This window comes from Oryza sativa, chromosome 2 (genome assembly GCF_034140825.1).
Source record: "Oryza sativa Japonica Group chromosome 2, ASM3414082v1".
Lineage (NCBI taxonomy): Eukaryota > Viridiplantae > Streptophyta > Magnoliopsida > Poales > Poaceae > Oryza > Oryza sativa.
Genome location: NC_089036.1, coordinates 19,428,055 through 19,434,553, shown reverse-complemented (window position 1 = coordinate 19,434,553; position 6,499 = coordinate 19,428,055). Strand labels below are relative to the sequence as shown.

Below are 6,499 nucleotides of genomic sequence, written 5' to 3'. Positions count from 1 at the left end.
TCGTATCAGGAGCTAGCACTTGTAGGGGTATAGTAGAGTGAGCTGAGCTGTACATGTCTAGGCCAAGGGGTCGCCAGCGACGCCGTGGCCGGCGGCTTTGGGCGGCGGCGGCGACGGCGAGGGCGCGGGAGGCTTGGGCGTGGGCGCGGGCGGCGGCGGCGTGGGCTTGGGCTTGGGCGGCGGCGGCGTGAGGGCGCAACGCACCATGCAGACGATGCTGTTCTGGTTGCAGCTGACGACGCAGAGCGTCGTGTCGGGGCCCTTCGCCATGCACCCGAAGGCGCACCCGAACATCTGCGTGAAGCACCCGATCATGCACGCAAGCATCCCGTTCACCTCCTTCAACTCCGCTGCCGTCGTCGTGCTCACCTGCGACGACGACGACGATGGCGTCGCGCCGCCGGCGGCGAGGACGTCGGCGAAGCCGGCAATGGCGAGGAGGAGGATGAGTACGCAGCTGGCTCGGCCGGCCATCCTCGCTGTCGCTGGCTGCGTTTGTGCAGTGGTTAATGTGTGTGGAGGGAGTTTGGGTTAATTAGTGTACTGGAGCTGCTAATCAGGTGTCGTTAAGATGGGTTTATATAGTGCCGTTGTTGCTGATGTAGCGTGCGATGCTTGGATTTGCGTTTTTGGTGTGTGTGTGTGCATGCTGGTGTTGCTTTTCCGCGCACGGGCACACGCGATCCGGGTGATTAGCGAATTTGGTACACGGAAGATGTGTGATCTGTAATACAAACTGTTTCAATTAGAATATAATAACTGGTTGACCAAGAAGTTGAGATGGCCGAGTTGGTCTAAGGCGCCAGATTAAGGTTCTGGTCCGAAAGGGCGTGGGTTCAAATCCCACTCTCAACAATATGTTTTTGTATTTAAAGAACATTATTTTATTTTTAAAATTTTATTTAAAGGAGTAATTAACAATATGTTTTGTATTTAAATAATTTTTTTTATTTTTAAAATTTTATTTAAAACAATATGTTTTGTATTTACAGAATTTTATTTAATTTTTAAAATTTTATTTAAAGGAGTAATTAGTAAAGAAAAATGTATAGTGGTTACTGATGAATACTGATTAACTAATCCTTACAGTTATCCCCACTAACTCCTTAAGCTTAACATGCAAAGATGCCACATCATCATCCACTAACAAGATGCCACATCATCATCCACTAATAATCATCACATTTAAACATCATGTAAACATGTTATATTATCTATGATTTTATAGTTTTTATAATTTAAGAGTTTTTAAAATACAAGTATGTTAAATTATCATCCCACATAATTCACATAATATTTCAATGTATATCTTTACTATGTTTTATAATATCATACATACTTAAATAGTTCATCCTCACTTAATTAGTGCTTAAATGATTAATCTATGGTCCAAATTATCTTTCTCTTTTTTTCCTCTAATTAACTCCTTAAGCTTAACATGCAAAGATGACATATCATCATCCACTAACAAGATGACACATCATTATCCACTAATTAACAAGATGACACATCATCATCCACTAACAATCATCACATTTAAACATCATGCAAACATGTTATATCTTTATAGTTTTTATAATTTAAGAGCTTTTGAAATACAAACATGTTAAATTATCATCCAACATAATTCACATAATGTTTCAATGTATATCTTTATTATGTTTTATGTTTTATGATATCCTATATACTTATATATAGTTCATCCTCAATTAGTGCTTAAATGATTAATCTATGGTCCAAATTATCATTTTTTCCTCTAATTAAGTCATATCACATCAATTGTATTTAGCCTTTAGATGATTAATCTACGGTCCAAACTATCTTCCTACTTTTCTTCTTCCATAAAGTCATACCACCTTACTTTTTACGTTTGAATCACCATTCTACATACTATTTAAATTTAAATTATCATAAACCACATTAATTTACTTAATCTGATGTTATCTAGCTATCTTAAACGTTATTTTTTTATTGTTATCATACTAAATTCCCGCAGTAATGCGCGGGGTTTCACCTAGTGCTTCTTAGTTCTTATGATTTCCCCCTCCTTTTTGCTCCCAGGAAAAAGTAAAACGTCATCCTAGCTCACAATTTGTACATGTATAGACTACATTCAACAGTGGGCTTATAATGGGGCGGAACATTCTCCTTCGGAAAAAGTACACCGAAGGTCCCTCAACTTGTCATCGAATTACAAAATCATCCTTAAAACACAAAACCGGATACAACGCGTCCCCCAACTTACAAAACCAATGTAGACTAGGTCCCTCGGCGGTTTTGACTCCGGTTTTGTCCAACGTGGCAGCTGACTCAGCGTGGGACCCACGTGGGTCCCACATGTCAGCCCCTTCTTCTCCTCCTCTCTCTTCCTCTCTTCCTCTCTCATCCCTAAACTGGTGGGGGAGGAGCGGCGGCGGCGGTGATTGCGGCAATCGTTGCGGCCTTTGGGGAGAGGAAGAAGCAGAGTCCGAAGGCGGCGGGGTCGGCGGACAGCAGCAGCAGCCGGCGCCCCTCCCGGAGGTAGAGCTCCACGGCGGCGGCGACCAGGTCAGCCACGCGACACTCGAAGCGCGCCATCACGTGCAGCGGCCACATGCTCGGCGAGCAAGTCAGGCTGCGTCAGCGACCGCTGCTCCGCCGCGCCGCGCCGTGGAACGACGCCGACCACTGCTGCGGCTTAGCCACCGTTGCCGCTGTCATCGCCGCCACCGCCGCGTGCCGCTGCCTGCAGGGCCCGTCCTTGTGCTCCACCGGCGCCACGAGGGGAGGCATGGTCGATCAATCGAACCGGAGATGGGCGCGGCCGGCAGCCGCCGGGGAGGAGCTGGGCGGCGGCGGGGGTGGGGGGGCGAGGAGTTGAACGCGGCGGTTGTCGTCGTCGTCGGATCTGGGGGCTCGATGAGGGAGAGGGCGCGGGCGTAGGCGATGAGCGCGTCCCACGGCGAGGTCGTCGTCGGCCGCGGCCGCCTCCCGCTCCGAGTAGGCGGAGGCGATGTGGAGGCGGAGCGGGCGGCCTCGTCGCTCGTCGCAGCCGCCGCCGCCGCCTCATCGCCCGTCGCCGGCCGTCGGACTCCCGCCTGCCGAACTGGAGCAAAGGGAGAGAGAAAAGAAGAGGAGAGAGGAAGAGAGGGGAGGGGAAGAAGGGGCTGACACGTGGGACCCACATGGGTCCCACGCTGAGTCAGCTGCCACGTCGGATAAAACTGGAGTCAAAACTGCCGAGGGACCTATTCTACCCTGGTTTTGTAAGTTGGGGGACACGTTGTATCCGGTTTTGTGGTTTAAGGACGATTTTGTAATTTGATGACAAGTTGAGGGACCTTCGATGTACTTTTTCCTTCTCCTCCCAACCTATTTCAGCTCTATCTTCCCCATCTTTCCAAGTCAGCACGCGGCAAGATAGGTGATGGGCACGTGGCGGATGGGGGAGAGTAGCGGTCGCTCTCCTTTCCCTCCTAGATCTTCGCCCCCTCGGCTACTGTTGCACCAAGCGGCAAGGGTGGTGGAGAGAGAGGAGACTCGCCGGCCTCTCAGTCCCTCTCGTCCTCCTCATCTCCTCCATTCCTACCCCCTCCCTCCTAGCCTCGTCTCTTTCTATGCGCGCTCACCGGTGGAGAGAGGTGACAGAGATAAAGGGGTAAAGGGGTGAGGTGGAGAAAGTGGGAGCCATGATATGTTGGTCCCGCTATTTTTTATCTTCTTGTTTGGCTAACATGGGGCCCCACATATTTGTTTTAATTTTTTTAGTTTTTAATTTTGCTCCTTCTATTTATTTTGGATCAAACTGTCACATAAGTACCACGTCAATGCTACGTGAGATGAAGACCTTAGTCAAAGGAGTCACATGGACGTCACGTCAGTTAAAACCGAGGACAATACTATCGAGGGACCTCGTTTGCATTGGTTTTGTAAGTTGGGACACAGATTGTATTTGGTATTTTTGTTGAATGATGAAAATCAGACTGAACGATAAATTAAGGAACCTAAAGTGAACTTATTCCTATAAAAAAAATAGAGAATGACATCCCTAGTTGAATCGTACGAACAACAAAATTGAAGTTGCTTGCATGTTAATCAGGGAAAGTTATTATAAGATTGTCTTTCGTGAATCGTAGAATAGAATTATACTAGAAGATCTGCACGCCTGTTGGCGTGCCACCTAATTTAGCCTGTAATATGGCTCATCTGTAATATATTTGACTACCTCTCATTTTATATTATTTGTAACTCTAGCAAAATTTCACATCAAACAAGGAGATGTGGCAAATTACACTGCTATATGCTTATTAACTACATTATAATCGTTTTCAAAAGCAATATTAACTGATTAATAGTTATACATGGCATTTAAAAGGTGAAGATAGAAGACCACGATGTAAAAATAATAATTTGAAATGTGAGAATGACAAGTAATATTAAACATGCAGAGTAATATATTGTTTCATGAGTAAGTTTAACTCTGAAAAAATTCTTTCAAATGGACATATTAATGGAATTTAATTTTATGTTTGTCTTAGAATTATGAGAAAAACCAAAGTAAGATTGTAATTAATGATGATCAATAATTTGGCAAATAGCTAGAGACTCTATTAGAAAATTTAAAGTTATGTTTCCTCAAAATTGTTGTGATTTCATTAACCAAAAAATCGTACATATAGTATCAATGATAAAGTGCATATTTGAAAAAACGGTTCTTAGTATTACAAATTCTCATCCAATCTCTTTCACTTTATATTTGATATTTAGTTTTTCCCGATTATTATTTATTTTATATAAATACATGATATCAATATTTTATGTTTTGAAGATTTTTTTTACAAAATTATTTATACTTTTTTCTACCTTCCTTTTTCCTATTTCTGTTTGGTCCTGTTTGTGTTATTACTAATTAATTAGCCCGAGAAGGTAAAGTGCAACATGCAAATACTGTAGCAACAACGCTAGATGACCAGGCCTAGTGCAGTCATGCATGAGTGCGTGACTGGGCTGTACAGCCCATGACAGACAGTGAATGAATCAATGGCTTTTCTTTTATTTTTCTTTTTCTTTTTCACGGTCCAGTGTCTGGACTAATCGAGAGGGCTGGACGAATGAAACATGCCATGTGGACCAATGAAACGCTAGAAGAATGGCTAGCCGTTAGCTTTAGATTAATAGAAGAGATGAGACATTGCACGATCGACGCTCTAGCTGAATCTCACGGGACATGTGGCTGATTTTCAAAGGAGCAAACCCTAAAATCTTAGGGAGCCACGTGGCCCAATCATATGCTTGATTTTTTACCTTGAATGTGGTATATAAGATATAGGTGTGATATAGCTAATCATTTTTGTGCTAAAAGAAGTATTTATTTTCCTTCAACATTTCAAATGTTTTAACTTTGGTCTCCAAAATTCAAAACCGGACGTATAAAACTTGCTTCTCAACTCTTGAAGCAAGTTTGTCGAATTTACCCTTATGCTTGTTTGTGGTTTTCACGTATGTGGTGTCCATGTTTTGTTTTCTGTCTCTCTATGGCATTTGGCATTTGGATCCAATCGGTCATCTAAGATATCCAACAGTTCTTTTTTACTTGCATTTTTCCTCTTTCATTCTGATTTAAAATCCAAATCAATTACACACTATATAGGAAGTGCATGTGTACATTAGACTACCGAGCCCTTCAAAGCTTCTCTATTTTTTTTCCTTTTCTCCTTCTAGAGTTTTTTTACCGTCCATCCAAACTTTTGGTACCTCCCGGTACCTGTAATCTGAACCATCCATATAGGTAAATCCAACGGCTATCGATCCTCGGTACCGCCAGGTACAGAAATCCCATCCGCATGCATTGAAGAAGCGGAAGGGCAAAATTAGGATTTCGCATGGTCCGTATTCCCTGACTCCTGTACCGCAGGCTCCTTCCCAACGCCGCTCCTCCCGATCCCCCTCCAGCACGTCCTCCATGGCGGCGGCGCGACCAATCTCGCCGGCCAGATCGGTGGACACCTCCGCCTCCCTCGCCGCAACCTGCCGTCACCACCCTACCCCATCCCAACTCAACTCCCCCCTTCCGGCTTCCGGGCCAGATCCGGTCGCCGCCGACTTCGGGGCGCCAGATATAGCTCAGGGCGGCGACGGGAACGGGAAGATCTCCTTGAGCTCGTGGGCAGGCTGGCTACGAGCACGATGACGAAGAGGCGGCCACGGTGACGCGGCGGCGACATCGGAGGACGTGGGCTGATATGTTGGGACGACTGCTCGACTACTTTCCAGCATCCTCTCTCCTCCCCGGCACTAATTTGATTCCTCTGTACGAGATTATGCGATGTTAACTGCCGATTATCTCTCCATAAGCCAAATGCTAATATCAACGGATAAAACATTTTTCTAGAGGAGCTTAGGAGCCCTTGCATAACATTTTGTTTGGGATATCGCGGATGGGAGCAGCCTGCATGCAGCCCAGCAGGAGCAGGCAAGCCGCCGGCATCGTATCGAGATTTTTGCGGCGGTCCAGCGATGG

General features: G+C 45.2%; 1 non-coding gene across 1 annotated transcript; it reads left to right on the top strand.

The window, feature by feature from the left end:
• Window positions 1–774: 774 nt before the first annotated feature.
• Window positions 775–855, top strand: TRNAL-AAG (transfer RNA leucine (anticodon AAG)). Its single transcript has one exon. It is a non-coding gene; the product is annotated as a tRNA-Leu (tRNA).
• Window positions 856–6,499: the final 5,644 nt, after the last annotated feature.